Source organism: Callithrix jacchus, chromosome 7 (genome assembly GCF_049354715.1).
Source record: "Callithrix jacchus isolate 240 chromosome 7, calJac240_pri, whole genome shotgun sequence".
NCBI classification, from domain to species: domain Eukaryota; kingdom Metazoa; phylum Chordata; class Mammalia; order Primates; family Cebidae; genus Callithrix; species Callithrix jacchus.
Genome location: NC_133508.1, coordinates 15913181 through 15929746, shown reverse-complemented (window position 1 = coordinate 15929746; position 16566 = coordinate 15913181). Strand labels below are relative to the sequence as shown.

Sequence of the window (16566 nt, the reverse complement as noted above, 5' to 3'; positions counted from 1 at the left end):
TGCAAGAAAGAACAAGGAATTCCTATCACGCTGGAATGAACAATGAATAAATGAATAGGAGCAGAAGATGGGGTAGTGGTTATCACTAGAAAGGCATAGTGAAACTCGTTCATCTAGGATCGAAGGAAGGGAAGAAAGGAAGGAATGATGCTATGGAGATATTTTGAGGCTGAAGCAGAGGTTAGAGTTTAGACAGATGGCCTCTTTCCCCAGAAATGTAAGAGAGAACATTGGGCAATTATTGGATGACTGGTGATTAAGAGGAAGTTGGAATGGTCAATAGTGGGAGCAACTGGAAAGGCTAAATCTGCAGTTGCCAATAGCTGAGCCTGAAATCAGCATCTTTTACCGCTGGTAATCAGCCAGCTTTCCTGATCTGTAGCAACGAGCGTTGGCTCAGAAACAAAGAGCGGACCTGGGTTGGCCCAGGCAATGAACTGGCAGTTTGGAGGGATAGAAACCAAAGGGAAAAGAGAATTGACGGTGCCCCATAACCAGAAAGGATGTAATGGGATTATGGCTGGGGAGTGACAAGGAGACAGCAAGAGAGGGCTCCTTTTTCTGAGGAAAAAGAGGCCCCCAAACTGGAAGTTGTGTTGGGGATAAGAGTAAGTCCACAGGAGAAAAGGAATGGGGCATGGGAAAGATGTTTGTGGCTGCAGTGGAAAGGTGGATTCAAAGTCTGAGTCTTTAGGGGGTGAGACAACTCTGAAAAATGACCCAAGCATGGGCTCTTGTGGGGATTGTGAAGTTCAGGGGTTCAGAAGCAAAGTGAGCTAAAGATGGCAGGAAATGTACGTTCCTTGGCACAGGGAAGTGAGCTAAAGATGGCAGGAAATGTACATTTCTTTGGTTCCTCATGAGACAGGGATCGATTTTTCATAACAAATAATCCTAAGTGATGACCTTCTTTGTAGGGGATACAGTGATTTCTCCCCGTGGTACCTTGTTTTCCAGACTGATAACTGCACAGTCTTGCTGTTGGCCAGCTCCTGAAATGTTGCCTTTTTCTGGGGGACTGTTTGCCCAAACACACACAGGCCTCTTTCCAGCAGCAGCTGCCCGTAAGCTTACAGTGAGTGAAGATACAGCCGTGGGAGGAGGGTGCTAGTTCAGCATCTCATAAGTCACGTACAAATGCAATCTTCTCTCTCTTTTTTTTTCTTTTTGAGATGAAGTTTCACTCTTACTGCCTAGGCTGGAGTGCAGTGGCATAATCTCAGCTCACTGCAACCTCTGCCTCCCAGGTTCAAGCACTTCTCTTGCCTCAGCCTCCCAAGTAGCTGGGATTACAGATATGCATCACCACAACTGGCTAATTTCGTATTTTTTAGTAGAGACGAGGTTTCACCATGTTGGCCAGGCTGGTCTAGACCTCAGGTGATCTACTCACCTCAGCCTCCCAAAGCGCTAGGATTACAGGCATGAGCCACTCTTCCCAGCCACAAATGCAATCTTCTAGGGAGATTTTTAACTCCAGCTTTTCTTTTCTTGCTCTCTCTCTCTCTCTTTTTTTTTTTTTTTGAGACAAATTCTTGCTCTGTCACCTAGGATGGGGTGCAATGGTGCAATCTTGGCTCACTACAACCTCTGCCTCCCAGGTTCAAGTGATTCTCCTGCCTCAGTCTCCTGAGTAGCTGGGATTATAGGCACCCGCCACCATACTCGGTAGAGATAGGTTTCACTATGTTGGCCAGGCTACTCTTGATCTCTTAACCTTGTGATCCACCCACATTGGCCTCCCAAAGTGCTGGGATTACAGGTGTGAGCCACTGCACCCAGCCTAAACTCCAGCTTTTCTATGAGCTGCAATTCCTTTTTTATTTTTATTTTTTAAAGAGAGAGACAGAGTCTTGCTCTGTCACCCAGACTGGAGTGCAGGGGTGCTTTTACAGGTCACGGCAGCAGCTTCAATTTCCCAAGCTCAAGCAATCCTCCTACCTCAGCCTCCCAAGTAACTAGGAATAGAGGTGCACACCATAACGACTGCCTAATTTTAAGTTTCTTTGTGGAGATGGGGGTCTCTCTATATTGCTCAGGCTGGTATCGAATTCCTGACCTCAAGCAGTTCTCCTGCCTTAGCTTCCCAAAGTGCTAGTATTACGAGTGTGAACCACTGCGCCCAGCCTGAGGTGCAATTCCCAGTCAAGATGCTGAACATATTTGCAAGAATTCAAGGCAGTACTGGTACTAATGCCCCAAAGACTGATCCGTGCTCTCCCGCATGCCCTCTCAGTGAGTTTTAACACATCCCTGCAATTTTCTCTGAAATGTCTCTGTGTTAGTCCAGTTTCATGCTACTAATAAAGACATACCTGAGATTGGGTAATTTATGCCAGAAAAGAGTTTCATGGGCTTCCAACTCACGTGGCTGACGAGGCAAGGAGGACCAAGTCACGTCTTACATGGATGGCAGCAGGCAAACTGAGAGTTTGTGCAGGGCATCTCCCATTTTTAAAACCATCCGATCTCATGAGACTCATTCACTATTACAACAGTAGTGCAGGAAAGACTCGCCCCCATGATTCTACCACCTCTCACCAGGCTTCTCCCACAACAACGTGAGAATTGTGGGAGTTACAATTACAAGATGAGATTTGGGTGGAGACACAGTATCATTCCACCCAGGCCCCTCCCAGATCTCATGTCCTTACATTTTAAAACCAGTCCCCCAAAGTTTTAACTCATTTCAGCATTAACTCAAAAGTCTGCAATCTCATCTGAGACAAGGCAAATCCCTTCTGCCTATCAGCCTGTAAAACCAAAAGCAAGCTAGTTGTTTCCTAGATACAGTGGGGGTCCAGGCATTGGGTAAATACAGACATTCCAAATGGGAGAAATTGGCCAAAACAAAGGGGCTACAGACACCATGCAAGTCAAAATCCAACAGGGCAGTCAAATCTTAAAGCCCTTAAACGACCTCCTCTGATTCCATTTCTTGTGTCTGGATCACACTGATTCAAGATGTGTGAGTTTCATGCAGAGTTTCATGCAGTCTCCAACCCCACTCAGGTTGCCCAAGACTCATAAGCACCTGCACTCTACCCTGAGGGCTGGGGCAGGGCTTCTCCTGGTTCATCCTGGCAGTGTTCCTGGCCTGTGTTTCTTTGCTTTTGATGGTACAGAGGACAGCACTTGGCTATTCTTATTTCTGGCTGAAGTTGCTGCCAGTTATATAAAGAACAGGGCTTACATTGATGAGGCTCCTACCCCTATACATAGAGAATTCAGGCTAAGTTCTACCAGTGATTTAAGAGTTCCTATACTATTCCTCCGTCCCATTCCACTCTGCTGCCTGTGGATAGCTCACAAGAAATGGGTCATGGTTCATCCAGGAAGCCATCCAGCCATGAGTTAGGCCCCTGATGTGCCCGGCCTCCATGGTTACAAATAGTAATTTACACTTCTTATACTTCCAGCCTGGACAACAAGAGTGAAATTCTGTCTCAACAAAACAAAACAAAACCCAACACACACACACACACACACACACACACACACACACACGCACATGCACAAAAACCACTTCTGGCTCTTTTTAGTTCGACACTCTGTGACACTTTCTTTCTTTCTTTTTTTGAGGTGGAGTTTCACTCTTGTGGCCCAGGCTGGAGTGCAGTGGTGAGATCTCAGCTCACTGCAATCGCTGCCTCCTGGGTTCAAGCGATTCTCCCACCTCAGCCTCCTGGGTAGCTGGGATTACAGGCACCTGCCACCACACTCAGCTAATTTTTTGTATTTTTAGTAGAGATGGGGTTTTACCATGTTGGGCAGCCTGGTCTCAAACTCCTGACCTCAGGTGATCCACCCGCCTCGGCCTCCTAAAATGCTGGGATTACAGGCGTGAGCCACTGAGCCTGCCCATTTGGTCACTTTCTAAGGTGGAAATGGCGCACCATTTGCCCTTGCTCCCCTTTCTCCCCGAGGGCCAGGTCTATCTCTGTGCTTTCTCATGGGGTCCCAATGCAGTGCCCCAAGAAGAAAGCATAAAATGCTTTTGACTGGGGAGAAAACTAGGAGCACAGGAGGTAGTGCTTGATACCGGTTGGGTATTTGTCCCCACCCAAATCTCCTGTTGAAATGTAATCCGCGATGCTGGAGGTGGGGCCTGGTGGGAGGAGTTTGGGCCATGAGGGCAGATCCCTCATGGTTGGGTGCTATCTTAGTGATGGTGAGTTGTCATGAGATCTGGTCATTTGAAAGCTATGGCACCTCCCAATCCAACTTTCTCTCTTGCTCCTGCTTTTGCCATGGGACACGCCTGCTCCTACTTCACCTTCTGCCACGAGTAAAGGCTTCCTGAGGCCTCCCTAGAAGCAGATGCTAGAGCTTCTCTTTCTGTACAGGCTGCAGAACCAGGAGCCAATTAAGCATCTTTGCTTATAAATTACCCAGTCACAGGCATTTCTTTATAGCAAAGCAAGAACAGCCAAATACAGTGCTATTTTGCACCAGGCTCGGGATTTGGAAGTCATGCTCTGAATACGCCAGGCCTTCCCTGGTCCGTGGCTTCCTTTTCTCTAACTTTGCTTCTCTCTGCTTCTAAAACGGCCCTCCCCACTCACGACTGGCTTCTCTGCCAGCAGACTCCTATTTCTGGGAGTTCAGTAAACAACCCCAGCCTTTTAACTCTCAGCATTTCACTTTTAGAAAACTGGCTACCCTATAGTCTTATGCTTTTTTATGGGCTGTTCAAGATACCCTCTGATTTTGGCAGAGACCATAGTGGAACCCAGTGTGAGCTCCCAAGACCATAACTTATTAGTCTATCACGGAGCACACTTGCAAGAACAAAGTGGTGGGGCCATTCCAGCCTCAGCTGACCCCTTCCAGCCTCAGCACCCCTTGCAAAGGGATAGTCATCTCTCATCATCATCTGGGCCCTGTTGTGAAGGCATCAGATCCCAGTAAGTCCTTGTCCTTCCCTCCTCACTCTATTTCCTTTGGAGTTCCTTGGTATCCTTTCTTGCCCATCAAAGAAGTTCTAATAATGTTCAAAAAGGATGGAGCCGGCCAGGCATGGTGGCTCATTCCTGTAATCCTAGTCCTTTGGGAGGCCAAGGTGGGTGGATCAGCTGAGGTCAGGAGTTTGAGGTCAGCCTGGGCAACATGGTGAAACCCTGTCTCTACTAAAAATACAAAAAATAGCCATGCATGGTGGTGGCTGCCTGTAATACCAGCTTCTCAGGAGGCTGAGGCAGGAGAATTGCTTGAACCCCAGAGGCAGAGGTTGCAGTGAGCTGAGTTTGCACCACTGCACTCTAGCCTGGGTGACAGAGCAAGACTCTGTCTCAAAAAAAAAAAATAAAATTGGATGGAGTCTGCCCTTTCCTTTAGGAGGCTCCTTGGCATCTATAACAATTCCCCTACCTCGAGTGTAAATTAGTTCAACCATTGTGGAAGACAGTGTGGTGATTCCTTAAGGATTTAGAAATAGAAATTCCATTTGACCTAGCAATCCCATTACTGGGTATATACCCAAAGGATTATAAATCATTCTGCTATAAACACACACACACAAACTTATGTCATTGCAGCGCTGTTTACAATGGCAAAGACCTGGAACCAATGTAAATGCCCATCAATGATAGACTGGACAAAGAAAACGTGGTATATATACACCATGGAATACTATGCAGCCATAAAAAATGATGAGTTCATGTTCTTTGTAGGGGCATGGATGAATCTGGAAACCATTATTCTCAGCAAACTGACACAAGAACAGAAAACCAAACACTGCATGTTCTCACTCATGGGCAAGTGTTTAACAATGAGAACATGTGGGCACAGGGAGGGGAACATCATACACTGGGGTAGGTTGGGGGGTAGGGGAGTAGGGGAAGGACAGTGGGGGGGGGAGAGGCTGGGGAGGGAAAACACTGGGAGAAATGCCTGATGTAGGCAATGAAGGGATGGAGACTGCAAACCGCCATGGCATGTGTGTACCTATGCAACAACCCTGCAGGATGTGCACATGTGCCCCAGAGCTTAAAGTACAATAAGAAAAAAAATTCCTCCATCTCTTTGTCTTTCTTTCCTGGCAGTTTCCATCTCCACCTGGCAGAACTGCTGCTTCTGCTAAAGTTCCTCCTAACTCATCTCTCTCTTTTTCCTCCTCCTTTTCCTTCCTACTTTTCTCCCCACCTGCTATAGTTTGAACATTTGTCTCCTTCAAAACTCATGTTGAAACGTAATTGCCTTTGTAATATTAAGAGCTAGGACCCTTGGGAAAATGATTATACAGTGAGGGCTCTGCCTTCAGGGGTGCGATTAATGCCTTTATAAAAAGGTCAGTTCAGCTCCTTCTTGCCTTCTCTTTTTGCCCTTTCATCTTCCACCCTATGAAGACAGCCCCTTCTTTGCCTGCAGAGGATGCATATTCACTGTGCCATCTTGTCATCAGAACGCGTGAACTGCTGATGCCTTGATATTGGACTTCCCAGCCTTCAAAACGGTGGGCCAGTAGATTTCTGTTAATTACAAATTACCCAATCGCAAGTAACCGTTACAGCAGCATAGAGCAAGACACCACCTCTTTTCTCCTCCTCTTTTTTCTCCTTTTCCTTCCTCCTCTCTCCTCCTTCTCTTCTTTCTCTGTTTCTCTCCCTATCCAATCCCTCCCTTGCTCTTTCTTACTATATATATGCAAAGAATAAGAAAGGAAATAATCTTGCTGATATGCCTAGATTTTAAGTCATCACAGGATTTCCCCTTTACAATCACGCATTATCTCAAGTCAGTCTAGAAATTCAAACATGTGCCTTAAAAATTAGGGAACCATGGATTTCTAGTCATTTTTCCTACTAATTATAAAATCCACAATCAGTAAAATTGCTGAATGAATCAAATACTTTTCATTGTCCAGGTGCAGCGGCTTATGCCTGTAATCCCAGCACTTTGGGAGGCTGAGGCGGGTTTATTGCTCGAGGTCTAGAGTTCGAGACCAGGCTGGCCAACATAGTGAAACCCCATCTCTACTAAAAAACATAAAAATTAGCTGAGTGTGGTGGCAGGCACCTGTAATCCCAGCTTCTTGGGATGCTGAGGCACAAGAATCATCTGACCCTGGGAAGTGGAGGTTGCAGTGAGCCGCGATTGTGCTACTGCACTCCAGCCTGGGCTACCAAGGGAGACTCTGTCTAAAAAAAGAAAACCATAAAACAAAAAACTTTTCTTCATCAATAGGCATCAGAATTAAGGAAGTTCTTTTTTGTCAGAGGCAGAAATGTAGGACCAGATTAAGTTACCACACTTCTCTGAATTTAAGAACATTCTGATTTTGTTGCCTTCTGAGAAGCATTTCGGAAATTACCTCCTGGGCCAAGAATAAAGCAATAGTGAGAAACTTAATGCACGTATCACTTTGTGGGATTTTTTTTTTTGAAACTGAATCTCTCTCTTTTGCCCAGGCTGGAGTGCAGTGGCATGATCTTGGCTCGCTGCAACCTCTGTCTCCTGGGTTCAAGCGATTCTCCTGCCTCAGCCTCCTGAGTAGCTGGAAGTACGGGAGCCTTCCAACACACCCAGCTAATTTTTCTTTGTGTTTTTAGTAGAGACGGGGCATATTAGTCAGGGTTGTCTAGAGGGACAGAACTAATAGGTTAGATATATGTATATAAAGGGGAGTTTATTAAGGAGAATTGACTCACAAATGACAAGGTGAGGTCTGCAGGCTGAGGAGCAAGGAGAGCCAGTCCGAGTTCCAAAACTGAAGAACTTGGAGTCGGATGTTCAAGGGCAGGAAGCATCCACCATGGGAGAAAGTTGTAGGCTGGGAGGCTAGGCCAGTCTCTCTTTTCACATTTTTCTGCCTGCTTATATTCTACCCACTCTGGCCCTTGATTAGATGGTGTCCACCCAGATTTTGGGTTTGTCTGCCTTTTCCAGCACATGGATTCACCTGTTTATCTCCTTTGCCAGCATTCTCACAAATAGCCCCAGGAAAACGCTTTGCATCCTTCACTCTGGTTAAGTTGACACTTAGTATTAATGGTCACGCAGGGTTCACAGTGTTGGCCAGTCTGGTCTCGAGCTCCTGACCTCAGGTAATCTGCCCATCTTGACCTCCCAAAGTGCTGGGATAAGAGGCTTGAGCAAGCTTGCCCGGACTGAATATTCTTTTGAGTGTGTGTCACTTCCAAATTAATCAAGGACTCTGCCAATTATTTGCACAGGAATAGGTGCCCTGGGACCATTGGGAAGCCACATTGTGGGCATTTGAAAATATACCAGACAAAAAAAAATTGCACTAAGACTTGATAGTGAAGAGGTTATTGGGGACTTTTAGGGGCTGGCACAACAGCAGCACTCCAAGGGCTTGAGTCTTACTTTTTTTTTTGAAATGGAGTTCTGCTCTTGTTGCCCAGGCTGGAGTGCAATGGCACAATCTTGGCTCACCACAACCTTCACCTCCCAGGTTCAAGTGATTCTCCTACCTCAGCCTCCCGAGTAGCTGAGATTACAGGCATGAGCCACCAAGCCTAGCTTTTTTTTTTTTTTTTTTTTCAGTAGAGATAAGGTTTCTATATGTTGATCAGGCTGGTCTCGAACTTCCGACCTCAGGTGATCTGCCCTCCTCGACCTTCTAAAGTGCTGGGAATAGGCAATCCTATTTGTGAGCCACCACTGCACCAGACCAAGTCTTGCTTTTTCTCCTTTTTTAAGACACATGGTCTTCTTCTGCCACCCTGGCTGGAGTGTAGTGAGGCAGTCATAGCCTCCTGCAGCCTCCAACTCCTGGGCTCAAGGGAACCTCCTGCCTCAGCCTTCTGAGTAGCTAGGACTACAGGTATACACCACCGTGCCCAGTTAATTTTTATATTTTTTGTGGAGACAGGGTGTCACTATGTTGCCCAGGCGGGTCTTGAATGGCTAGCCTCAAGCAATCCTTGGCCTCCCAAAATGCTGGGGTTACAGGCATGAGCCACCATACATGGTCCCCAAGGGATCAAGTCTTAAATTTATGTTTCCTGGTTTAAAAAATTTACATCGTCGGGCATGTTGGCTCATGCCTGTAATTCCCACACTTTGGGAGGCTGAGGTGGGTGGATCATTTGAAGTCATGAGTTCGTGACCAGCCTGGCCAACATGGAGAAATCCTATCCCTACTAAAAATACAAACATGTATTGGGCTTGGTAGCTCAAAATAAGTAAGTAAACAAATCAATTTAACTGATTAGTGGAGTTACCATCACTCACCTGGTGCTGCCAGTAAAAACTTAAAAGTTATTTTAACTAGGTCAGGAAATCGATTTCCCACTACAGGTTCCTTCTGGCCCTGAGATTTCCCACACATCATTAAGCTCAAAATCTGCTCTGGTAAAAACTGGACTTTGATCTCTGGTTCACAATGTTATAATCCTAGTAGCAAAACCCAGCCCATCACAAGTGGGCAGTAAAATCAGGGTCGTCTTTATCACAATAAAATAACCAGTTTGGGCAGGGCATGGTGGTTCATGCCTATAATCCCAGCAATGTGGGAGGCCAAGGGAGGCGGGTCACTTGAGTTCAGGAGTTTGAGATCATCCTGGCCAACATGGTGAAACCTCATCTCTACTAAAAATGCAAAAATTAGGCAGCATGGTGGCGGGCACCTGTAGTCCTAGCTCCTGTGGAGGCTGAGGCAGGAGAATCACTTGAGCCTGGGAGGTGGAGGTTGCAATGAGCAAAGATCACACCACTGCACTCCAGCCTGGGTGACAGGGTGAGACTCCATCTCAAAAAAAAAAAAAAAAATCAGTTTGTGGGGCTGAAGGATGAAATACTATACATTGGGTACAGTGTACAAGGCTCAGGTAATGCGTGCACCAAAATCTCAGAAATTGCCACTTAAGAACTAACTCATGTAATAAAATAAAGAAGAAGATAAACTTGTTAGAAAAAAAATGATCAGTTTCCTTCAGAGACACTCCAGCTGACTTTGCAGAACCCGCTTTACTCCATTCAGAAGATCTAACCCCGCTGGAAGGGAACAATCATTGGCCTTATTTTTAGGAAAGCAATACTGCTATTTCCAAAGAGTCTGTACCCCTGTAGAGTACTACTACTTATTTGGTTACTATTTTTGGTCTGGGGGACCGAGTTACTAGACAAATTCACTAAGCAGGGATGCTTCATACTCAAAGACTACTTACTGCACTGATGTAATTACTACCAGTCAGATAAGCAATCTGTGATTAGACTAAAAAAAAAAGCCCACCTGATTGTCTAGAATAGACCCCACTGGACTTGGGGAAATGTTTCCGACAGCCTGGGTTTGGTCGTTTGGTCATCTAGACCTCTGGCTTTAATGTCTGTTGAAAAACTGAGGCCAGGTGTAGTGGCTTACTACAATCCCAATACTTTGGGAGGTTGAGGTGAGCAGATCAGTTGAGGCCAGGAGTTAGAGACCATCCTGACCAACATGGTGAAATCCTGTCTCTATTCAAAATATAATAATTAACCATGTCGCATGGTGCACACCTGAAATCCCAGCTACTCAGGAGGCTAAGGCAGAATTGCTTGAACCCAGGAGGCAGAGGTTGCAGCGAACAGAGATCGTGCCACTGCACTCCAGCCTGGGTGACAGAGGAAGACTCTGTCTCAAAAAAAGAAATGTTGATAACCATTTTGCTTCTAGTAATTGCCTGTATTGCAGCTGGCTGGTACCTTCTGTTCATAGCCATTGCCACATCACACTATTCAACCTTTAGTAAGAAGCACAGACATTAATAACAGGAACATAAAAGGAGACATCAATAAACATCTCATCCTTTAATCAAAGAAACAGACATTCTCAGACAACTTTCTGATCAGCGTACTCTCAACACAATAGGACACACCTAGCTACAAAGACAAATAAGATTTGTGTCTTATAGCCCAGCACTACCTGCCCTCCGTCACAAGGGCAAATTGAGAAATAAATGAGCATCTTAGATGTCAAACGATATTGGATGTGATTCACAGGTAGGGCCTTGGTGTTCCCTGTATAATTCCGTTTCCCAGAATACCAACATCAGATTACGCCACTCCGCCTGTTATTGGGTAATACAAAAGACCATCTCATAATCATATCTGAACACTAACAGAAACAAGAACACAGTGAAAACCACAAAAAGAACATCCACCTCCTCCTGACGTATATAAACGATTGCTTCTTTGCTGAGTACACTTTCATCCTGATTTCATCCTCGCTGTGTCATAGATAAAAATCAAGATAAGCAGAGAACTACTCCTTGCTATAGACTTTTTTTGCTCCCCACAGATTTATATGTTGAAATTCTAGACCCCAATATAAAGACACATGCACACGTATGTTCATTGCGGCACTGTTTACAATAGCGAAGACCTGGAACCAACCCAATTGCCCATAGATGATAGACTGGATAAAGAAAATGTGGCCCATATATACCATGGAATACTATGTAGCCATAAAAAAGGATGAGTTCATTTCCTTTGCAGGGACATGGATGAATCTAGAAACCATAATTCTCAGCAAACTGACACAAGAACAGAAAACCAAACACCACATGTTGTCCTTCATTAGTGGGTGTTGAACAATGAGAACACATGGACACAGGGAGGGGAACATCACACACTGGAGTCTGTTGGGGGTTGGGGGGCTAGGGAAGGGATAGCAGGGGGTGGGAAGATTGGGGAAAGATAACATTAGGAGAAATACCTAATGTAGGTGACAGGGGGATGGAGGCAGCAAACCACCATGGCACATTTATACCTATGTAACAATCCTGCAAGATCTGCACATGTACCCCAGGACTTCAAGTATTGTGTGTATATATATATATACACACACACACACACACACACACACATATATATATATATATTATATATACATATGAAGGTCATTAAATATATAAAATATATATGTATATATATATGACCATATATATATATGGTTATTTTATTGCAGTAAAGACAACCCTGATTTTACTGCCCACCTTGAGGGCTGGGTTTTGCTAATAGGATTATAACATCCTCAGTAGAAAAACTTTGTGAACCAGAGATCAAAGTCCAGTTTTTACAAGATCAGATATATATATATTAGCCAGACGTGGTGGCGGGTGCCTGTAATCTCAGCTACTTGGGAGATACCTTCATATATATATATTAAATACTGGAAAATGGGACCTTGAAGCCATTTGACATAATATGCAAATTGTTCTATGACAGACTTCCTAGGACACCTTCCTAGACAAGATGGTAAGTGTTTCCTAGTTTCATAAAGTCTCGTGTCCTGGGGAGGCTATCTACTTAGGCACTGCTGAAAGTAGCGGAGGTCTCAAATTTGATGACCTTCATAGAAGAAAAACTCAATCATTTTGATTTATAGAAATCAGCCAGAGAACCTTATAAACCCTACTGCAATTTATCTTTAATGTGCTGGCCAAGAGCCTCAACCCCACGCACTCATGATAGATGACTGGGGCAGTAAGATGTTACTCACGATGAATTGCACAGTCACTCTTCCAGAGAAGCTTCCCCGCAGGCATGCCTGAAAATGTTTTTGTATGTTCCAAGTACTTACCTGGGATCTAGACCCATGGGTGGCAGCCCAGAGATGGTTGGATTTTGGCTCAACATTCTATAGAAAGCAGGAATCCAGGGCAGTAGATTTCAATCTCAATTGTTGCTTTTAACCATTTAAATAACCTGGGGAGATTTTGCTTTTGGTTTTTAAACATAAAAATCAATGTCCTACCTCCAGATACTGTGGTTTAACTGTAAGGGGATGGAGCCTAGACATTTGTATTTTTTTAAAAACTCCTTGTGGCCAGGCACAGTAATTACTTACTTAATCTCTTACTCTTGTAATCTCAGCACTTTGGGAGGCTGAGGTGGGTGGATCACGGGGTCAGGAGTTGCCTGGCCAACGTGCTGAAACCCCATCTCTACTAAAAATATAAAAAATTAGCCAGACGTGGTCGCAGGTGCCTGTAATCTCAGCTACTTGGGAGGCTGAGGCAGGAGAATTGCTTGAACCTGAGAGGTGGAGGTTGCAGTGAGCTGAGATTGCACCATTGTACTCCATCCTGGGTGACAGAGCAAAACTCTGTCTAAAATAAATAAATTTTTTTAAAAAGCTCCTTGTTAGAATCCAGTGTGCAACCAGGTTTGAGAAGCACTGATCTTTGGGGAATGTATGGGTCAAGAGCAATTGCTGGCTTGATGTGTGTCACCGTGAAAGGGGAGCAAACTCAAAGGTTTCTGACCCCTGAGCAAAAGAAGTTCTTCAGGAGTGTTCATTCATTCCTGGTTTGGGACCAAAACTTGACACTCTGGCCCTGTTGCTGCTTCAGTCTGCAGTGTGAAACTGCAGCGTGCTCCACTGGGAGTAAGAAAACCCATAACTGAAGCTGAACGCCAGCATCTGGCATGCAGCAGGACTGGGCTGTTTTCTTGGTAGGGAGGCTGTTGCCATTATGGACCACAGCCTGTGGGCGGAGTCCCACACCACAGCAGAAACCCATCTACTAAGAGCATCTGGCAGTGGGCGTCGCTGGCCCTCTCGATAGCACCAGGAACTGTAGTGAGTAGAGACAAGCATTTTATAAAAGGTGGCCACAAAGGCGCCGAGAAGAAAGTGTATCTTCTGAGAAAGATTGGCATGATGCGAAAATACCAGCTATGCCCGTCATACTACACATTGGGAAAACGCTGGTCACAAGGACCCCAAACGGCAGGTGATTAGACTTGCTGCAGAAAGATGATGTGGCATTTAGAACTTTCAAGCTAATTCCTGGGACTGTTACAGGAAAAAAGACTGCCTGACCAACTTCCTTGGAATGGATGTTATCTGTAACCAAAATTTAGTTCACGGCCAAAATATGGAAGCCCATGATTGAAGCTATGTTGACTTCAAGACTGAGGATGGCTATTTGCTCCGTCTGATCTGTGTAGGTGTCCTTCGATTGCTGCTTCAATGAATGAACACAAACCGAGTAGAGGAAAATGACATTAGTTGATTCTTCTACAGTTCTGAAGGCCAGAAGTCTGAAATGGGTCTTATTTGGTAAAAACAAGGTATGGTTTCTTCTGGAGATTCTAGGCAGAGACTCTGTCTTCTTGCCCTTTCCAGATTCAAGAGGCTTTCTGCTTGCTTCCGCATGGCTCCTTCCTCCCGTCACTCAGACAGCTGGTTTCATGATCACATCACTTTCTCTCACTCCGACTCAGCCAGTGCCCTTTTGAGAACCCTTATGGACCCACCCTGAAAATTCAGCATAATCTCTGCATCTCAAGTTATTTAACCTAATTACATCTGCAAGGTTTCTTCTGTCATACAAGGTAACATATTCACAGGTTCCAGGGATGAGGATCTGGACATCTTTAGGGGTGATTATTCCACCTATTACAGTGGGTTTTACCAAGAGAAAAAGGAAGTATCATCAGATTTAGAAGACCTCTTATGATCAGCACCTACAGGTCTGCTGCTTAGTCTGTTTAGTGTCACTATAACAGAATACCTGAGACAGGATAATGTATAAACAATAGAAGTGTATTTGGCTGATGGTTCTGGAGGCTGGGAAGTCCAAGAGCATGGTACTGGCATCTGGTGAGGGCCTTTGTGCTGCCTCTGATCCCATGACAGAAGGCAGAGGGGCAAGAGAGCGCAATAGCATAAGCAAGAGGGGCTGAACTCGTTTTTATTTTTTGAGGTGGAGCCTTGCTCTGTCACCCAGGCTGGAGTGCAGTGGTACAATCTCGGCTCACTGCAAACTCCGCCTCCTGGATTCAAGCAATTCTGCTGCCCCAGTCTCCTGAGTAGCTAGGATTATAGGTGCACACCACCATGCCTGGCTAATTTTTGTATTTTTAGTAGAGATGGGGTTTCACCATGTTGGCTAGGCTGATCTCGAACTCCTGACCTCAGGTGACCTGCCCACCTCTGTTGCAGAATATTCAGGAGACTGTAGAGACCAATAGGTGAAACAGGAGGATTTTATTAGGGGGCCACCAGCTCAGCAGATTAGTATCTGCTGGACAAATAAAATGGGGTACTTTTTATATATTCAGGGTGACCTAGCAGCTAATAGGTTTATAGAAGCCAAAGCAAAGACCCGTTAATTAATTTGTAAAGTGTCTTGTGATGTATGTTACATTTGAAAAATAGCATTTTGAGAAACGCATTGTACATTCTTTGGGTGTTATCTTGCCCTGTGACCTTTCAGCTGGTCAGCAAGAAAACCAGGAGTCTTGAGCTGCCTGGGAACTTTGCTGAGAATGTGGGGAGAACAGATAAGACAGGGTTTACAGGGAGTTAATCTTAACCAGAGATGGGAGTTAGCTTTTATATCCAACACAGCACATAAACTTTATTTTATTATGCAGCAATTACAGACTTCCATTGTTATTATTTAATTTCCCTCTTCATCTCAGCCTCCCAAAGTGCTGGGATTGCAGGTGTGAGCTACCGCGTCCAGCCCGAACTCACTTTTGAAACAAGTCCACTCCTATGATAACAAACCCGCTCTCACGGTAATGACATTAGTGCCTCCTATGAGTCCCTTCCTCTCAACAGTGTTACCCTGGGGCTTAAGTTTCCAATATATGAACTTTGGGGGACACATTCAAACCTTAGCATCTGCCAAATCAGGAAGAAGGTGATAAAAATCATGACCAGAGAGGCCTGAGAGAAGTGGTAAGTCAGTTAATTCCAGACTGTATTGGGAAGGGCATAAAAGAACCTGGCTAATCTATCCATCCTTACCATGATGTGTGTTAGAAAAGAAAAGGCGGTTGAAAAGGCAGGAGTTTGATTTGGGAAAACTAATGGGGTTTCAGTGTAAAGACAGTGGTTCTGGAAAATGGGAGCTAAAGTTGAATAAATTGACTAACACGAGCTCCTATCCAAAAATCTGTTCAGGCCAGGTGCGGTGGCTCATGCTGCAATCCCAGCACTTTGGGAGGCCAGGGTGAGTGGATCGATTGAGTTCATAGCAGAACCCATATCTACCAAAAAAAAAAAAAAAATTAGCTGGGCATAATGGCATGTGTCTGTAGTCCCAGCTCCTTGAGGGGCTGAGGCGGGAGGATCCCTTGAGCCCAGGAGGCTGAGGCTGCAGTGAACCATGAATGTGCCACTGCACTCAAGCCTGGGTGATAGAGGGCGACCTTGTCTCAAAAAAATAAAAACCCCAATAGACAAAAATCTATTTAAAGATCAGAACTTGCAGTGAAAAAGTAGTTCAAATAAAAGGGATATTGTATCTAGCTGATCTCGAAGCACTGAAGATGCACTAATTCTTGAGAAGAGGACTTCTTAGGCTTAAAGGTTAATATTGCCTGCCTTGATTCAGAAAGCCTCTTGAATCAACATGTAGGCTGTTTCTACAGCGATTCCAGGAAGCATTGGGATTTCGTTGTCTTAGGTGGGGGAACCTAGAGGCCAACGCTGGGATAAGGCTTCAAGTACAGGGAGGTTATTCGGGAGGGAAAGAACTATAGGTAAAGGGTGGAAGAAGCGGCAAGGCAGGGAGGAACTCAACACAGTACATTATCCAGCTGGATACTATGACAGGTAATCGAAGCTTAACTCCTCCTGGAGAAGCTCCTGGAGCCAGTGTC

The 16566-nt window shown here is 45.0% G+C and overlaps 1 protein-coding gene across 1 annotated transcript in view; it reads right to left on the bottom strand.

Annotated features, from left to right (window-relative positions):
- The window catches only part of OLAH (oleoyl-ACP hydrolase), a 45442-nt gene that overhangs the window by 27597 nt on the left and 1279 nt on the right, over positions 1-16566 (bottom strand). The gene's annotated exons all lie outside the window — the stretch shown is intronic.